Source organism: Callospermophilus lateralis, chromosome 11, assembly GCF_048772815.1.
Source record: "Callospermophilus lateralis isolate mCalLat2 chromosome 11, mCalLat2.hap1, whole genome shotgun sequence".
Taxonomy (NCBI): Eukaryota; Metazoa; Chordata; class Mammalia; order Rodentia; family Sciuridae; genus Callospermophilus; species Callospermophilus lateralis.
Genome location: NC_135315.1, coordinates 66,276,250 through 66,295,405, shown reverse-complemented (window position 1 = coordinate 66,295,405; position 19,156 = coordinate 66,276,250). Strand labels below are relative to the sequence as shown.

The following is a 19,156-nucleotide window of genomic DNA, read 5'->3' as shown; positions in this document are numbered from 1 at the left end:
GTTTTGTTTCTTCTTTCTTTTGTACAATATTGAACTCAGGTTCACTTTACCAATGAATTATATCCAGCCCTTTTAATTTTTTTGAGACAAGGTCTCATTAAGTTGCTAATACTGGCCTCAAATTTTTCATCCTCTTGCATTAGCCTCTCAGGTCACTGGGAATACAGGCATACACCATCAAGCCCAAAGAATTCTTCAATTGGGCTGTGGTTGCGGCTTAGCGGTAGAGCACTTGCCTAGCACATGTGGGGCACTGGGTTTGATCCCCAGCACCACATAAAAATAAATAAAAAATGGGGCTGGGGATGTGGCTTAAGTGGTAGTGTGCTTGACTGGCATGCGTGTGGCCCGGGTTAGATCTTCAGCACCACATACAAACAAAGTTGTTGTGTCTGCTGAAAACGAAAAAATAAATATTAAAAAATAAATCTCTCTCTCTCTCTCTCTCTCTCTCTCTCTCTCTCTCTCTATCAATCTATCTCCCTTTCTCAAAATATAAATAAATAAATAAATATATTGTGTCCAACAACAACTAAAAAATAAATATTAAAAAAAGAATTCTTAAACTTAAATATTCTGTGAATTTTACTTTAATACCACTATGAATTATCATTGATTGTGTTAATTATTCAGAATTGCTAAACATGGATTGTGAACTTAAAAGATAGCCTAAAGCATGAATCTGTGCATTAAGTAATAGGATTCTATATGAACTAAACATAAACATAAACTTGATCAAATACTTCCTCACACAGTTCACTATTATGAAGATGGCAATGTTCAGTTGATTAGTCATAAAGATGTATAAGATTTAGTAACTGTTTTGGTGAGTATACAATATTTGATGTCTTTTTCACTTTTGTCTTTTTTACTTTTAAAAGTTTTGTTTTGGTCTGGAGTGCAATCCATCCATTATTTGTTGTTGTTTTGTTTGTTTGTTTAGTTATATATGACAATAGAATGTATTTTGACTTATACGTACCTGGAGCATAACTTCCCATTCTTATGGTTGTACATGATGTGGAGTTACCCTGGTCGTGTATTCATATATGAACATAGGAAAGTTATGTCCGATCTATTCTACTGTCTTTCCCATTCTTAAATCTCCTCCCTTCCCCTATTCCCAGCCTACTCCCTCCTCCCATTCAGTGAACCTCTGCCCCCACCCCGACAGTTGTGAGTCAGCATCCACATATCAGAACACTTGGCCTTTCATTTTTTGGTATTGGCTTATTTCACTTAGCTTGGTAGTCTTCAGTTCCATCCATTTACTGGCAAATACCATAATTTCATTCTTCTTCATGGCTGAGTATTATTCCATTATGTATATGTATTGAGTTTTCTTTATCCATTCATTATTTGTTGAAGTGCACCTAGGTTGGTTCCATAGCTTAGTTAGTTAATTGAGCTGCCATGAACATTGATGTGGCCATGTCACTCTAGTACGCTGATTTTAAGTCCTCTGGAACACTGCCAAGGAGTGGGATAACTGGATCAAATGATGGTTCCATTCCAAGTTTTCTGAGGAATCTCCATACTGCTTTCCAGAGTGGTTGTACCAATTTTCAGTCCCAACAGTAACGTATGAGTATACCCTTTCCCCCACTAGGGACTGAACCCAGGAGAAGCACTTAACCACTGAATCATATCCCCACCCCACCCCCCTTTTTTTGAGACACCATCTCGATAAGGTGCTTAGGGCCTTGCTGTGTCTGGCCTCAAACTTGTGATCCTTCTGCCTCTGCCTTCCAGGTTGCTGGGATCATAGGCATGCACCACAACATCGAGCAATAGAAACATTTTTTTTTTTTTTGTGGGTGATAACTTTCCAAAGCAATAAATAAAAATAAATAAATAAATAAATAAATAAATAAAAAGATTAACATTAATTTATGTCTTCGCAAATTGTGTAATATCTGCCTTAATAAAAGTCAGCTGGATTCTCATATCAGCTTCATAGAGTCTGTAACCCTCACGGCGATAAAGTCACTGCACATCATGAAGTTTCTAAGAAACTGTATTGTAGAAGCATGAGAGTAAGAGTGGAAAAGGCAGGGCTGGGGCTGTGGCTCAATGGTAGAGCATTTGCCTAGAATGTGTAAGCCCCAGGTTTGATCCCTGGCACCGCATACAATAAACAAATAAAATAAAGGTATTGTGTCCATATACAACTAAAAAAATATTTATTTTGTTTTTTAAATAGTGGAAAATTCAGACATCGAGCTGGAATGTAACTCAGTGGCAGAGTACTTTCTTAGCAAGCCAAGGTCCTGGGGTGTGGCCCTGATAGCATTGTTCATTTCATCTTTTTTTAAATATTTATTTTAGTTGTAGTTGGACACAACACATTTATTCCACTTATTTATTTTTATGTGGTGCTGAGGATCGAACCCAGGGTCTTGTGTGTGAGTCAAGCTCTCTATTGCTGAGCTACAACCCCACCCCTGTTTATTTCATCTTAAAGCAAAAATATTTTTCAGGGCATTAAGATTCAAAGACACAGTAATTACCTTTTCAGGCCATATTGTGATAGACTGGAAAGTACATGGAGTTTGTTTGTCTGGTTCTTAGTTTTGGTGAAGACCTGGATTCAGATTCTATTTTTATCATTCAAAAGCTGTATAATTTTGGTCATATCATTTGAGAGGATTCTTTTTTTGTCTGCAGAATGAAGGTGATGATAATAAACTATCTATTTCACAGGATAATTCTAAGAATCAAAGTAGGTAATATTCATTGGAATGCTGGTAAACTAGGAATTATCATACCAGAGTTAGTTAATATGGATCAAGTTTTAAGCATCTTTTTACTTAGTGCTTGCTTGTTTGTTGTGGTACTAGAGATTGAGGCCAGGGATTTGCTCTATCATTGAACTATTATCTCCAGCCCCTTGTATTTATTTTCAAAATTTTTATTTTGAGGCAGGGTTTTGCTAAGTTGCCAACGCTGGCCTTGCAGTTTTGATCCTTTTGCCTTAGCCTCTGGAGTTGCCATTGTATCCAGCATAAATAAATTTTTAAATATATAAGCACTGCTTGCTTCAGTGACACACACCTATAATCCCTGAAACTCCAGAATCTAGAGGCAGGAGAAATGCAAGCTCAAGGCCAGCCTTGATGACCTAGTGAAACCATGTCTAAAAATTTAGAAAAAGGGCTGTACTCAGTGGCAGAGAACCCCTTTTGCTGTACTCAACCAATAAACAAGGAACCAAATAATTCATTCAGGTTTTTCTTCCTCTTTCTCCATTAGAATGAAGTCCAAACTGCCAAGGAGTTTATTAAAAACATAGAGAGTGCAGAAAATGAAAATCAGGTAAGACTTGGAACTAATTTTTATAGATCCTAGTGCCATATTTTTCTGTTAATATATGTGTTAGACCTTTCTCCCTTTTAACTTGAATGCCTTTGCTGTTCAGTCAGACCTTTTAATCTGGCATTCTGCTTGAAATTCAAGTTTGGAAGAGACCATAGCTCTAGTTTAAACAATATAGATTATCTTCTTGGCTCACTTCTGAAATTGAAGAGGAGCTCACTAGGAATAATATAATCTATCCTGTCTTTTAATTTAAAAATGAGTGCCCCCCAGAGAAGCTGGCTGTCATGGAATTTCCAGAAAACTTCCTTTGCCCCCCCCCAAATGGACTTGAAAAGCCTCAATTCAAACTTTTGAAAACTATAGTTATGAGATGCTATAAATGATGATCAAAGCAGTCAGAGGGAGAAGGATGAATGTGTCTTCCATTTAGCTACAATTTGTAGCAGAGCCTCCTTGGCTGTTGGTGGATCAGTCAATAGCACTGAAATACCAGAAGTGCTTTGGAGCAAAGGGTAAAAGTACTAAGCATATTATCTGTCTAAATCAGTAACAGAACTCCATGGCTAGGAAAATTTTCTAAAGAGTATAATGACCCCAGGATAGATGGATCTTTCTTCAACACTAATTGTAGCAGAATTAACAAAAAGGAAAAAAAAAGATTTACAAGTAGATGCAGTGATAACATAAAAATACAAGGCACAGAACACAAAAAGATGAAGTCAATGCTATAGGTTCAACAGTATTTCATGAGGCTACAAAAATCTGTTAACTTTGAAAGCCCTGGCAAAATATCACTCTTGTTTATAAATCACTTATTTATCATATGACCACATGTTGAATCCTTTTCTTTCTACATACTGAAGAATCCTACAGTCAGCCTTTAAGTATTCTGCATTTCTTTGCCAAACTTGTAGCTGAGTATCTTGTTCCAGTCAATTTTGGTGTGGGTAACTGGAAGCTGCTGGCGCAAGGCCTGCCCATAAAATATGTTTGCTTTCTTTATTCCCTCATTGTCTTCTTCCCACTTAGTACCATTGTAGTTATAGACATCTGCATTTTTAGAAGAGTTTTATTCATGTATTATTTTTTAAGTATCCAAGAACTACGGACATACTGTGGATGTAGTAGAGTATAAAACTTGAAAATGCAGATGCTGAAGAAATAATACATATCTTATGCTTTAACACTTTGTGGCAAGATTATACTCTAGGCAAATGAATCAACTCTGTAAATCACAAAAACTTAAGATGAACCAAAGTGAAAAGATACCTTCCAGGTAGTATCTTTCTACTGTGACCTATTATTTAAGGGAATACTAGTGTTTTCTAAATAGGATGTAAAACTTGTTCCAAATTACTCTTCCTCAATCCTGCCTGCCAAGAAATAAAGTGTAACTGTGATATAGCAACCCTTCCCAGGTATATTAGCAGGTATGTATCTGATCTCAGAAAACACAGGTGACATAGATATGATAGGACAACTGGTAATGGTGGATTTATTTACATTGTTTACACTTCTATGAGCAGGCCTTAAGGGAAGGTCAGTTTTTTAAAAACCAAGTAGTTCTTTCTACCTGTCTCCAAATACATGTCAAACAAGATGGGTGTTTGTGCTTCAGCTCTGTCTTTGCTCAGTAATACAGTCAAGCAAGAGTTTATTTCCAAGTGAATGCTGTGTAAGAATTTTTGTTTATTTCAAATAAAATATATTTATATTATTTGTCATTCATACTATCCATTCATATCACACTATCTTCTGTATCTGGTAGTTCAATAGAAATATTCCAATTTTGTTCTAAAAGTGACTGAGCCTCTCTCTTTTTCGATGCATCTCTTCAACCTTTCTTCTCCAGATAAGAAATTCAATGTATTTGATCTTGTTTTAACTTTCTATTATTTCTTCTGGGATATGTTTTTCTTCTGTACAACTTCCTCTTTTGATTTAGGAATAGTTTGTTCCTTTTCATCTCTGTAGTGAAGTTTATAATTAGGTTAATCTGACCATGAACTCTGGTGTGCAGCAATACATGTTGGGTGCTTTGTTCACCTGGATCTGTTCAGTGATCTAAGAATCTTCACCTAAAGTTCAGCATTACTTTCTGCATTTTGGGGACGCTGTGGGGGGTGCCAGGGATTGAAATCAGGAGCACTGAACCACTGAGCCACATCCCCAGCCTTATTTTGTATTATATTTAGAGAGAGGGCCTCACTGAGTTGCTTAGGGCTTCACTATATTGTTGAGGCTGGTTTGAACTCGGCAATCCTCCTGACTCAGCCTCCCAAGCCTCTGAGATTACAGGTGTGCACAACTGGACCCAGCAACTTTCTGTATCTCTGAGCATATCAACAAAATTTCATTCTGTTTGGGCCACCAACCCTGTGTTCAGCCCCACTGTTTGGCCTGAACACACCTACCAACTTCACTGTAATACCAGAATATCTTTAAAGTGACAACTTTCAGATACTTGATGGCTTTTTGAATAGTCATATCCTTGATGGTTTGAGCAGTTTAATGGTATTCTTAAAGTGAATATGCAGATTTAAATCTCTTGGATGATTTTGTAAGATTTTCTAGGTCACCTGAGTAAGAAATCATTCTTACAGATCACTTCTGGTTGCTTGCAGGAAGAGCCCTACTTTCAACTATTATAAATGCAGTAAATATCAAAGACTTGGAAAGACAGCTTTTTTGTTGTTGTTGTTGTGTGTGTTAGCAAAGTAGGGATCACTCTCTACCCAAAAGCTACCAGCGAATCAAAGGTTTTGTTTGAGATTTATATTAATGCCCAAAAAGAAAAGTTATCTTCTCTACCCATTATGGATGGCATAATGGAATTTGGGTAATATTTCACATTGCCTTAACTTTAAATGCTGCTTTCCTATTCTCCGGGTCTGGCTTAGCTACTGATGACCTGTGGGAAAGACTTTTTATCCTGTTTCCCAACAGAGGACCAGAGGGATTTTCTTCACCTTCCACCCAAGGTCATTTCAAATTCCCACCTTTTTGAGGGACATTTAATGTATTCCATTCTTGTGCTGCAAACACTTTCAAACATTCTTACCTTTAACTTGATAAACCTTGTCAGCCTATCCAAACTATCTTATTGATTTCCTTATTCCAGAAAGACTTTAAAAATTGAAATCTCAGGCTATCTAAAACCCGTTGCTTGTGTAAATGCTAGGAAATCAAACCCCCCCCCCTTGTCAACTCCTGCAGAGACCCCCGTGACTTTCTTAACCTTCTTCAGCAGAATAATTGCTTAAATTGTGCCTGTTTTAGCACACACTGATGAAATCACCCTATGGTATCCTGGGCCAAATCTTTCCATAAAGGAGTTTCCTATGAGGCCTCACCTCTATATCTGGGTTTGAAATGACACTGCTGAAGGCTATTTGTTTCATCTGAGCCTTGATGTTTGTCTCTATTGTTTGCCTAGTTCTAGTGCCAGTTCTGTTTTATAATCAACCAAAGCTCTAGATGCTAGAATCATCTAAGTTCATGAGATAACTTGGCAAACTTTGACACATTCTAAATTCAGAAAAGACCAATTTATACATCTGAATGCCAATTTATTAATTTAAATTTCTATATAGAACTACCAAGTTGATGCCAGGCATGGTGGTGCATGCCTGTAATCCCAGCAGCTCAGGAGGATCCAGAGTTCAAAGCCAGCCTCAGCAAAAGCGAGGCTCTACACAACTGAGTGAGACCCTGTCTCTAAATAAAATACAGTATAGGGCTGAGAATGTGACTCAGTGGTAGAGTACCCTGAGTTCAATCCCTTTGACCAAAAAATAAAAAGGAACTATCAAGTGAATCAGAAACTCATAACCACCTTCAAGTTGTTTGGCAATCTACCCTGAGGAAAATCAAAGAAAGATTGGGGGGCTGGGTTTGTGGCTTAGCAGTAGAGCACTCACCTAGCACATGTGAGCCTCTGAGTTCGATCCTCAGCACCACATAAAAATAAAGATATTGTGTACACCTACAACTAAAAAAATATTTTAAAAAAGTATTTTGTTGCTGGGCACAGTTGTACATGCCTGTAATCTCAGCAATTTAGTAAGAACCTGTCAAAAAAAAAAAGAACTGCATATGTAGCTCACTGGTAAAACTCCCTTGGGTTCAATCCACAGTACCATTGATAAAAGTATTCTGTTATGTATATGGATATACAGGTGATTCTCATTATTCACAGTAGTTATATTTTATAATGTCTGTGGACTTGGAATGGGTGAATACTATGACTTGTGCCTGAATAAAGCTAATCTGAGGAATTTTCACTGGAAAGCCTTCCTGTACTTAGGAACACTAAACAGTACTCAGAACTATCCTTTGGGACCATTTTAAGCAGCAAAAAGCACAAAGTTGCAAAAAAGCATCAAATGTTCCATGAAAAGGACAACTTTTTAGTAATATGAGGGCTAAAACAGGCAGAAAAGGACACTTTTAATAATATGAGGGCTAAAACAAGGAAGAGCATCACAGTGCTGTGCCTCAGTTGGGAACGTGTGTAAGTGGGAACTTGCCAATGTTCCACTGCTCTACATGTCCATGAAGGACCAGAAGATTACTGAAAGATGATGTGAGCCAGACTGGGTTCCACATAAATTTTACTAAATACATGAATTTGTAAATACAGGAACCTGGAACAATGAGGCTCAACTGTTGCAGCTTCTCCTTTGGTCTATGGTAGACTGACCAATTTCAGTATTTTAGGTTTAAGAGCTATTTCTAGTTGCCTTAGGGAGTATAGTTTGAAAAAGATTGGAGAATAAATTCTGAATTATTCAAACCAAGTAACAGTTCGAATAATGAAAAAACAAAGCTTCTACCTGCAAAGCAGTGTTATTAGGAGATTTACTCCATTAGTAATGTTTGCCAAAGTTAATTTTCAAACTGTCTTCAGTGCTGTTTGGACTCACTAAAATAAACTGTAACTACTTTGAAGTGCAAATAGATTTAAGGAAGGCTCTGCAGCAGCTGGATGTGAAAAGTGAAAACTTAATGAAAGAAGCCGTCTGGATTTTTCCATGTGGTGGGTTATTATATTGACCTGAAAACCTCTCACCTCAGTATTATGTATTTGTGGCAGTTATTGAGGTTTCTCTATCATTGGCTTGTGCAATGTAAATGATATTACAATGAATCTGGGATCCCCCAAATGATAGTGCCCTCAGTGCTCTGTGCATGCTTCAAAATTGAAAAAGTCCTTTAATCTGGTGACACTCAGTTTTAGTTTGTTTTTGTTTTTTTAGTTTTAGATGGACACAATACCTTGATTTAATTTTTATGTGTAACTAAACGCCCAAATATGTGGCTCAAGGGTAAGAATCACCAGCCTTTAATGAATGAAGCCTGTACAGTGCCAGGGATGAAACCCAGTGCCTCAAACATGCTAGGCAAGTGCTCTACCACTGAGCCACAACCCCAGCCCCCAGTTTTAGTTTTAAGAAGGTAATATTTGACCCTGAATGAGGCCATTTAGTTTGTGGGTGGGGTTTTCCTTCACCTGAAGTAGAGTGATCTGTGCTATAACAAAAAACATTCTAGACATCTAGAGCCCCCTGTGTGAAAATAACAATGACAATTTCACCTGAAGTAGACTTTCCAGATGAAACTGATTTTTAAAAAGTTCCACTGTAACAAAGCCACATAGTAACAAAATTTTTACCAATTTTAACTACAAAACAATTGTTTTAAGGACATCCAGAAGATAGGTTTTCCCAGAGAAAGAAGGTTATGTGTTCAAAAATAATGGGGACTTAGATTTGCTGGTCAGAATTGAGCAAGACCTTGGGTTTGGGTATGGTAGATAGTAGGTTAAGTTTTTGAGATGGTAAGCAATAGCAATTTTTTGTTCATCATCCGTACTCCTCTGGGGCTTTACCGAGTAGTTGGGGGAGGGAAAAAAAGGGTAAAATCTTTGGCTGCACTCCCAGGTTTTTCTCTACTTTGCATAATCAATTTCTACAACATAATGTTTTCCCCTGCTTAATCTTCCCCATCCTTGTGCTTTGATTCTCACTGACATTACATTTCCTGTTGCTAAAGCCTGTTATTCCTTTTTCCTGGCTTTCCTATACTGTTGGCCTGGAAGAAGGTACATGGTTAGCCGAGCTGGAGAATGACTTGGGTTCTGGACATTTCCTCACACTAGGTTAGATTGTGTGGTCTCCTATGGAAAACTACTTGAGAACAACACAAGCTGTGATGTATTTGGAACTTCTTTATGGTGTATTTGTATATTTGATTTAATTTTTTATTTAATTATCATTATCCCATCCTATTGTGGGTTTCTGTTATTTCTTTCTAGAGGATAAACACGCAAAAGGCTTGTTATATTTGTTTTGGTGGTAGCTCCACCCCTTTATTCTTCTAAACAGTTTCTTTTCCTGGTACTGAAGCTGTTTCTGTTAACCATTTATTGCCTAACATTGTTATGTTATGTACTTTTCTCTCAGGGACCTAATTTTATTTTTTTTAAGGGGCAACTCTTACTTAAATACTACTAGCAATTAAAGAGCAATACAGACTGAAGTGTAATTAAGTGCCCAAATATGTGGCTCAAGGGTAACAATCACCAGCCTTTCAACATAATGAAGCCTGTGCGGTGAAGAAAATGACTGTTTGTCCTGGCAGAACCCCTTGTCCCTCTCTCCCACATGAACGCACCTTTATCTCAGAGACTCCTAGTTCTTTCACCCCAAATTTCTTTGACTCATGCCTTCCTCCCTGTATCTAAGCCAGAGCAGGGAATATGGGGGAGGGGGCGTGACGACCACTTGGCTGGCGTGCTGGTTTACATCTCTGCCAGTATGGGGGAGGTGCTGGATGATCTGCCCTAGTCCAGCTGCAGCCGACCTAGGTCCCAAACCCGCCCAGAGCCCAATCGTTCTGCAAGGGCCAGGCCCCTGTGCGGAGTTTCCATGGAGAGCCTCCAGGGCAGCCCGCCCCTTACCCCCGGACCTGGCCCAGAACGGGGTCCAGTGCTCATGCGCTGTCCGTGGCCCGGCACAGTGCTCACCGTGGGGGAGGGGCGCCTGCCTAGGGGCCCAGCATCATGCGAGGGCAGGAAAGGCGCTGTCTGGCTGCGCGGGCTTGTCGGGCACCGCCCCCTGAGTGTTGAGGGGCTGCGGTCCTGGGGGTCCACTGTCTGGGAGACCCACTGTAGGAAGGAAAATCTCAGTGAGCCCTGTAAAGAGAAAAGGGGACAAACTATGTAGGCACCAAACCTCCATTAGCACCTGTGGCTTCTCCACGGAGACCAGGGCCAGGGACAGCCTCCTAGAGGCACGTTTTACCCTATGGCTTAAAGGTATTTGGTCTCCTTTTCCTGTTACCACCCAAGTGAAAATCAAAGAGACTTCTGTCAAACCACCTCTAAAACACCTCTATCAACAGGCTGCTGCCTTGGGCAGAAAACCAAGAAACAGTTTAACAGGGATGCATATGAAGAATTGTACAAATAAATACAGGAATGATATTGGGGGCTTAAGAACAGTCTCCTGAAAAAGACTGCATTGTAGCCGACGGAAAGGCCAAGATGGGTGAGATAAGGCTGCCATGGTTTTGTGCAGGTCTTAGACTGACTTAATAGGAATATGGTTTGGGGTGGGCGAGGAGGTAGGGATTCATATTGACCAAATAGATCATATCTGGAATATTGTTTTTCATAATGGATGTCACGTTTTTAGAGGAATATTAATGGGTGTGAGCATCATCTGGGGAAGGGACAAAAATGACAAGGACTGCTGCATGCCCTCCTAGGGTGCTAGGCACTTTAGGGATTTCAAAGAAGAAAAAATACACAATCCCAAGGGGAGCAATAAAGGCTGTGATATGCATATAATATCAACTTATGCAATATACTATGCTATATGATAAAATTAAAAGAATGATAATAGAGATAGTAAAAGGCTGGAGGCCACACACTTTGGGCCACACTTGTAATTCCACCAACTCAGCAGGCTGAGGCAGGATGATGGCAATTTTGAGGCTAGCCTCAGCAAGTTAGTGAGACACTGTCTCAAAAAATAAAAAGAACTGGGGATGTAGGAGCAAAACTCACACTGGAGGTTGGGGCTCAGATCAGGTGCAGAGAGGGCAGGCTCAAGTTAGCAAACCTGTATAGGCCATTCCTAAATACAGGGCAAACCTAGAAGAAGGATGAAATGGTTCCTGTCCCAGAGAGGTCAGCAAGGGGTAGGGTGGGCATCCTTTGTCCAAAATGGTGTCAGAGAAGGACATTGGGATTTTAGTCTAGACTTTGCTACTACTCGCTGTGTGATCTTGGGCAAGATCCTTGCTTTCTCTGAGCCATAGGTCCCTTATCTAAAAAGCTTTGAGCTAGACTGGATAATTCTTAGGGCCCTTTCTAGCTCACAGATTTTGAATGTGTGTACCTTAGACCAGAATTACCCATGAGAATGAATTTCTGCACACAAATGCAGGTGGGAAGAGAGAACAAGGATGATCAGGGCAAGATGACTATAGAAGATGAGTTTTAACAAGATTTTAAAGGCAGTATAGAACTGAGGTGGTGAGAGGGCAGCTGAGTAGAGTGGGAAGCAGCTGCCAGGCCTTAAACTAACACCCTGGAGTTCTGCACCTATGAACAGCTTGGGAAAGTTGTCTCCTTCCTCTCCCCACAACTCCTGTCTGGTGGGAGAGGAAGGGGAACAGGGAAAATGCAGTTCTCTGAGTCTTGGGTTAGAAGGCCAGAGCCTCAGGTTTCATCCCTCAGAGGTCTGGAGAGCCTGGGGGTTGGGTCCTTCAGTGACCATGCTTGGGACAGAAGCTTGCTTACGTTTACACCCTGTAGGTTCCTGGTGTGACTGAGAGCTGTCCCTCAGTTCTGTGGGGAGACCACCTGTTTGCCCTTCTGTCCTCTGAGACACACCAGGAGGACCCCATCACCTACAAGGGCTTCGTGCACAAGGTAGAACTGGACTGTGTCAAACTGAGGTTTTCCATGAGGTGAGTGTGGGGGGAATGCTTCTTCAGTCTTCTCCCTCAGGCCAGGGGAGACGAGAGGCTTTCTCCTAAGATGAGTGGATCCCAAGCACAGGGCAGGGACTTTTCTTCCAGGGAACTTTGAGCTAGAGAGAGCTTTTATGGAAGTCTTGGAAAGAGGGAGTGGAGCAGAGGAAGGTGGAGGGAGGTCCTGGCTTGTTACTGCCTGGCCCACCTAACTGGAGCTCCTCTACCTTTCTCCCTATCCAAAGCCTCCTGAGCCGATTTGTGGATGGGCTGACCTTCAAGGTGAACTTCACCTTCAACCGCCAGCCCTTGTGGCTCCAGCATCAGGCCCTGGAACTGACAGGGCGCTGGCTGCTGTGGTCCATGCTTTTTCCTGTGGCCTCCCGTGGGGTCCCGCTGCTGCCCTCAGAAGCGAAGCTCAAGTGAGACTGAGGGCAGGGGACTCCAAGGCTGGTTGGGTTGTGGGCATTGGGGATGGAGTCCTAGAGGCCTCTGGGATGCTAGATAAGTTGAAGTTCAGATTTCTGGCCTCCCTGCCAGGCTGTATTACCGGAGTCTGGAGTCAAACCCAGAGCATCTGCAGGCCACAAAGCACATTGTTATGGGCACCACACGTCTAGCCCCCTACATCATCTTTGGGCCTCCAGGCACTGGCAAGACCATCACATTAGTGGAGGCCATTAAGCAGGTGAGGCTTGATTATAAACCTGGGACCTATATCCTTGACTCCCCCAGGTGGAGTGGTTCTGGCCAAATTCTGCTTTCTTTCATTACCCTGAAAGTTCTTACTTCTCAGCAGCCATCAAAAGGAGGTGGGGAGGGCTGGGGCTGTAGCTCAGTGGCAGAGCACTTGCCTAGTATGGGTGAGGCACTGGGTTCAATCCTTAGCATCAAATAAAAATAAATGGATAAAATAAAGGCATTCTGTCCATCTACAACTACAATTTTTTTTAGAGGTGGGGTGCTAGAGTCAATGTGGCTGTTGAGCACTGTTGGGTAGGTTGGGCACTGTGTGGCTCTTGGAGTGACCTTTTGCATTTTGGTCTTCATAGACTTGTGTGTTTATTGAAGTTGTTGTCCCACGTCAAAGTGTTAATTTGAGTAGCAGGGCTCCAGGATAGAACTTGTCTTTTATATCACTGCCTCCCTTAGCTGTGGGAGGCAGATGCTGCACTGCCCCAGTGTGAGTCACCAGAGTTTGTGAAGGTGCTTCCCACACTCTACCTGTCCGCATCTCAGGTGGTGAAGCACTTGCCTGAAGCTCATATCCTAGCCTGTGCTCTGTCCAACTCAGGTGCTGACCTTCTCTGTCAGCGGCTCCGGGTCCACCTGCCCAGCTCCATCTACTGCCTCCTGGCCCCAAGCAGGGACATCCACATGGTACCTGAGGACATTAAGGTAAGGGAAGTGCAGAGGGTCAAGGGATGGCAGATGTCTGGGAGACACTAAGGGTAAACCAGAAAACTAGGGAGACTTGGATCCTAACCCTTGGGTGGGTGAGAACCCTCCCTGGGCCTCAGTTTCCTTGTCTATAAAGTGGCCCATTGCCAGTGTGAGGGTGGGCATTGGTAGAGCCAAGCTGATGTCTCATGTTGCTTCACAATCCACAGCCCTAGTTTAATGGGGATGCGAAAAAGGGGGAGTATGCGTTTCCTGCCAAGGAGGAACTGCAGGAATACCTCATCTTAATTACCACTCTCATCACGGCCAGCAGGTGGGGAGTGTGTGTGTAAATAAAAGGGTAGTGGGCTGGGAAGATGGGGAAGGGTTCTCAGTGGGTGAGTGAGGGACCAGATTGGGTGAGCATTCAGGTTTGGTAGTTGGGTGCCTGGGGATGACCAGCCTGGCCTGACACCTCCCAGGTTGGTGTCGGCCCAGTTTCCCATCGATCACTTCACACACATCTTCATTGATGATGCTGGCCACTGCATGGAACCTGAGAGTCTGGTGGCCATAGCACGTGAGTGGCTCAGGGTGGGCTGCAGGTGTGCCACCCTGCATGGGGAGATCCCACCACTTACCTTTCTCCTCATACCACCCTTGCCTTCTAGGACTGATGGAAGTTAAGGAAATAGGCAATTCAGGAGGGCAGCTGGTGCTGGCTAGAGACCCGCAACAGTTGGGACCTCTGCTGTGGTCCCCACTGACACAGAAGTATAGGCTGGGGTACTTGCTGCTGGAACGGCTGCTCACCTACAATGTCCTGTACAAAAAGGGCCCTGATGGCTATGACCCTCAGTTCATAACCAAGCTGTTATGCAACTACAGGTATCCCCACACCCTCATCTCTTTCCACTGCTAACTCATGCCTTTGCACCCACTATGCCCCAGCAGGAGGCTCTGGTCTGCATTCCTCATTCCTGGTGCTCTGCACCTCTGTGATGCAGAAAGGACTATTGACTGGAAGGTCAGAGGCCTCCTTTAGCTAGTGGTTTCATTCTGTACTAGTGAGATTATCTAGATATGGGGGTGGTCAGACACCAGGATGTTTCTGATGTCTGTCTCAGATGGCATTTCTAAGCAATGCAAGGAGAAATGAGAAAATGAATAGTTTTTCATAAACATTATCAAATTAGAGGGCTAGGCAGGGTTGTTTGTTTTGCAGTGGTGGGGATTGAACCCAGGCTCTCACACAAGCTAGGCAAAAATTCTACCACTGAGTTACATCCCCAGCCCTGTTTTGTTTTGTTTTTTTAAGAGTCTCTTTGTTGCCCAGGCTGGCCTCAGGCAGTCCTCCTGCCTCAGCCTCCTGAATGGCTAGCTGGACCTACAAGCACACAGAACCACACCCTGTTTATATACTTCTTTTACTGAATAAGTTTAGACATTAAAAATGCTTGGATGAGTACCATATAGGACAGTTGCAGAAAGGAAATGTTATTGTGTCATTACTTCTTTTATTTTTGGATTTAACATATTATATCAAATAAGGGTAATGGGAAGTGATACATTGTTTTTGCACTGCCCTTCCCTGGCAAAATTGAAAGCTGAGTCCCTAATTTCTTGGTTTCTTTTCTTTTTTTTTTCTTTGAGGGGTAGGGTGTGCCAGGGATTGAACTGGGCATGTGACCACTGAGCCACATCTCCAGGCCTATTTTTGTCTTTTTTAGAGACAGGGTCTTACTGAGTTGCTTCAGTGCCTTGCTTTTTGCTGAGGCTGGCTTTGAACTGGTCATCCTCCTGCCTCTGCCTCCCAAGCCACTGGGATTGCAGGCATGCACCACCATGCCTGGCAAATCTTTGTTTTTAAAAGTAATTTGAAAAAAAAAATAATAATTTCACTGGTCACTAGATCCCTATAGACCCACAAGTTCTGCTTTATGTGGTGTGCAATGCCTGGCAGGAGAGTTTGCAGGTGAATGTGTCCTGCTATGCAGGAAGCAGGAAGCAAGATGGTCATGTGTGGGCCTAAAACCTGTCCCCCCAGGGCAGGACAAAAGTAATGCAGGTCTTGGTCTAGCTCTCCCTCCCTCCTGCCTCCCAGGTCCCATCCCACCATCCTGGACATTCCCAACCAGCTCTACTATGATGGAGAGCTGCAGGCCTGTGCAGATGTGGTGGATTGAGAGTGCATCTGCTGCTGGGAGGGTCTGCCTCAACAGGTGAGGCTGGACAGAGCAGGGCTCAGGCCCCCACCCCCATATCTTGACTGTTTACTGAAGGTAGGAAAAGGCTCGACTGGACACCAGGGTTCCCTCCAGTTGTCACCTTGGCCTGAGCTTCCTTATTCCCTGCAAGGTTTTTGGACTGGGAGGGAAGGGAAGCAGGGAAGTCCAGCTGAGGGTTTCTTCTGACCCTATGACCAGGGATTTCCTATCATCTTTCATGGTGTGATGGGCAAAGATGAGTGTGAGGGCAATAGCCCATTCTTCTCCAACCCTGAAGAAGCTGCCACGGTGACCTCCTACCTGAAGCTGCTCCTGGCCCCTTCCTCTAAGAAGAAGAAAGCCTGCCTGAGCCCACCAAGTGTTGGAATCATCTCACCATACTGGAAGCAGGTCAGGCCCTCAGTTCCCAGCAAGGATGGGTCCTCCCCCAGGTGATACCTCTCGAACACCTCTGGCTTCTGCTGGCCCTATATCTCAGAAGAGTGCAGAGGTCAGCTGCCTCCTCCCTCTTTGCTCCCTAGCTCCTTGGCCTCCTTCCTGCCTGGTTCCTCTTGAATTGAGGTGACTCAATAAGAAAAAGATGCCTTTCCCTTCCCTCCAGGTGAAAAAAAAACCCATTATTGCATCACCAAACTTGACAGGGAGCTTTGGGGACTGGATGACATAAAGGACTTGAAGGTGACACACTACTCCACATTCACTCTCACCTTTGTACCCTTCTTTTTCCCAAATCAGAGACCTCAGCTCCTATGCCACTGCTTTAGTCTGGCCCATGTCCCTGTCCTACTGAAAGACCCCAGCCCAGAAACCCCAGGCCCCATTGTGAAACCATCAGGGCGTGTTGCTAACCCACGTAAAGAGAGGTCTCTCTGTTAATCAGTTAAGGGTAGTCTATTGTGAGGGGACAGGATGGTTGAGGAAGAACAGAAAAGCAGATCCCAAGGCATGCCTGAACAAACAGGAACTGATAATGATAAGCAGGAACAGAAAAACCAGAGTGTTAATATGTAACTGTCATGAGGTTTATCCAGGAACATAAAGTGAAAAACAACTTTGCCCTTTAGGTAATCTATATGTTGGGTTCAAAATAACCAATAAGAAAACTGTCACTTCCCGCGCGCGCGAAACCTGCCCCATTATCCTATAAAAGACCTGTACCCCAAAGCCCGGTGTGCCAGTCCACCAAAGCTCCGGCTGAGGTTTTGCTGAGCACCCACAGGCGTCTGTGTCTGAATAAACCTCTTGCGTTTGCAGCCAGTGCCTCGTGCGTCTTTCTTGGACAGGGAATCGGTGGGTCTTTCACTACCTCCACTGCCTTGGGACAGAACTGGGTTTTTCTCCAGCCTGTTGCTCCTCAGAGCTCAAGCTTATAGTTCTGGCATGGGATCAGAAAGCCTGCATGTTTAACAAGCTCCCACATCACTGTGATAGGGCAAAGACTCAAACCTGCCCTAAGAATGAAGTCCAAATGCCACAGCCTACTCCCGCCTGTCATGTGATATTGTTGCCTCATCTCCACCCTCAGTAGCTTACCACTTGCTCTGAGATGGTGATTTGAAGCTCTTAGTACACAGAAAAATCACTTGGAGGGCTTTTAAAACTGCCAGGGCTCCTTCCAGCCAATTAACACTGCTATTGGGGGGAAGCTGAGCCAGGGCACTAGTATTTTTTACATCTCCTCAGGTACAAGCCTGAAACCTACTCTTTTGAGATTTGGAGACCTCTGCCTTGAAAAATTCTGATCAGGAGGTCTGGGTTAGGGCCCAAGGTTCTATAGTCTTAACAAGTACTTGCTGATTATCTCCAGAAAGTTTCAGAAACACTGTTTGTAGTTACTGTGTTCTTTGCAACACTCTTTGCTTTGTTCTGATGGCTTTACAGGCCCGATCCCAGAGCTGGCTTCATTCTTGAGGTTTGTGCTTCCACAGCATGCCTCCTGTCCCCTGTGGCAGCACTCACCTGTTAGAGTCTGTAAACAAATCAGGATATCACCTGGCATTTTGCCAGAGAAATGTTAGAGTCTGTAAACAAGTCTGGATGGCACCTGGCAAAATGCCAGAGGGAGTGGTTTGTGAAGTAAGGCCAGCGAGCCATTAAGTTTGGAGATTAGTTATTGGTTGACTGCTGTATCTATTTTATGCTAATTAAGATAAGCTGTGTGGAATGTATAAATACCACTCCTGTCCTACAATATACGGCTCCTACTCCTGCTGTATCAAGGTACACAAGTTGTTCGTCACCCCCTGGTTATTTTGCCCAGCCAGCCGGGCTGCGGCACTCGCCCACTGATCGACAATTGCCCAGTGTACCCTCCTTGCAGCTCAAGCTCCATGGGGCAGACATTGCCCCTTAAGTTCCCCTTGAACCCACCTATTCTCATGCTCTTCCTCTATCTCTTCTAGGTGGGCTCTATCTCTATTGTGGTCCTGATCTCTATTGTGCAAAGCAGCCAGCTGCTTTTGTGCACTTTAACCTGGGTTTCCTTAAGAACCCCAAGGTTGGAGGGCTGGTGGGTGTGGCAGGAATTCTTCCTTCCTCTGGCCCTTCCTTCCCATGACCACCCCACTTCTTCCTTCCAGAGGTTCAACATGGCTGTGACCCAGGCCAAAGCTTTGCTCATCATAGTGGGCAACCCCCTTCCCTTGGGCCATGACCCTGACTGGAAAGCATGAGCATTGCTGCCCTGTAATCCCTCTTGGTGGCCACCAGTCCCAGCTTAGGCAGGTATATCTTCATTAGTACCTGCTTATGGCTCAATCCTCAGGATCAGTTAATCTTCATAAAACCTCCATCTTATTTGTAAGTGAGCTGACATTCAGAGCTTTAGCAACCAAGGCTCAGATGTGGCAGGCCCAGGCCTGGCCTCCAGCCTGTGATGGTACTCCTCATCCAGGCCTGCGCAGCTCTGTGTGTCAACACCTCTGTACCCCACAGATTCCTGGAGTTCTGTAAAGAAAATGGAGTGTATACAGGGTGTCCCTTTCCTGCCCAACTGGACCAATAGAACGGATAGAACTTACTTCAAGATCTGAGCAGGCTCAGCCCCTCTATCTCAGGTATGGCTGGGCCAGGGTGGGCCAGGCAGGGGACAGTGGTGAAAGAGAAGGTAAAGAAGACAAAGCATACATCCTTTCTTTCTAGGGCCCCATGGTCATGACTACCTCCACCAGGAGCAGGAGAGTGAAGGGGGCCTGTCCCTGCAAGTGGAGCCTGAGTGGAGGAATGAGCTCTGAAGACACAGCTGCCTG

The 19,156-nt window shown here is 43.5% G+C and overlaps 1 pseudogene; it reads left to right on the top strand.

The window, feature by feature from the left end:
- LOC143410573 (helicase MOV-10-like) overlaps nt 1-19,156 on the top strand; it is a 40,715-nt pseudogene extending 21,559 nt beyond the window's left edge.